This window comes from Penaeus monodon, chromosome 33, assembly GCF_015228065.2.
Source record: "Penaeus monodon isolate SGIC_2016 chromosome 33, NSTDA_Pmon_1, whole genome shotgun sequence".
NCBI classification, from domain to species: Eukaryota; Metazoa; Arthropoda; class Malacostraca; order Decapoda; family Penaeidae; genus Penaeus; species Penaeus monodon.
Window position 1 is genome coordinate 5,368,231 of NC_051418.1, and position 372 is coordinate 5,368,602.

A 372-nucleotide genomic window follows, 5' to 3' on the forward strand; every position below is an offset into this window, starting at 1 on the left:
TTCCTGACGCCGAGAATAGCACTATCTTCAAGGTATTCCGAAAAAAAAAAAACCCAGCAAATCGCGCCTTGTCAGACCCCCACCCGGTCCTCACCCTTATCCTTCCCTCTCTCCCTCTCCTTATTCTTAGCTATGCTTCTCCCTCTCTTTATTCTTAGCTATGCTTCTCCCTCTCTTTATTCTTAGCTATGCTTCTCCCTCTCTTTATTCTTAGCTATGCTTCTCCCTCTCTTTATTCTTAGCTATGCTTCTCCCTCTCTTTATTCTTGGCTATGTCTCTTCCTCCTTTCCCTTTAAGCTATATCTCTTCCTCTATTCCTTAAGTTTTTTGTTATTTTCCTTTCTTTCTTGTTATGTTTTCAATCACCTGAT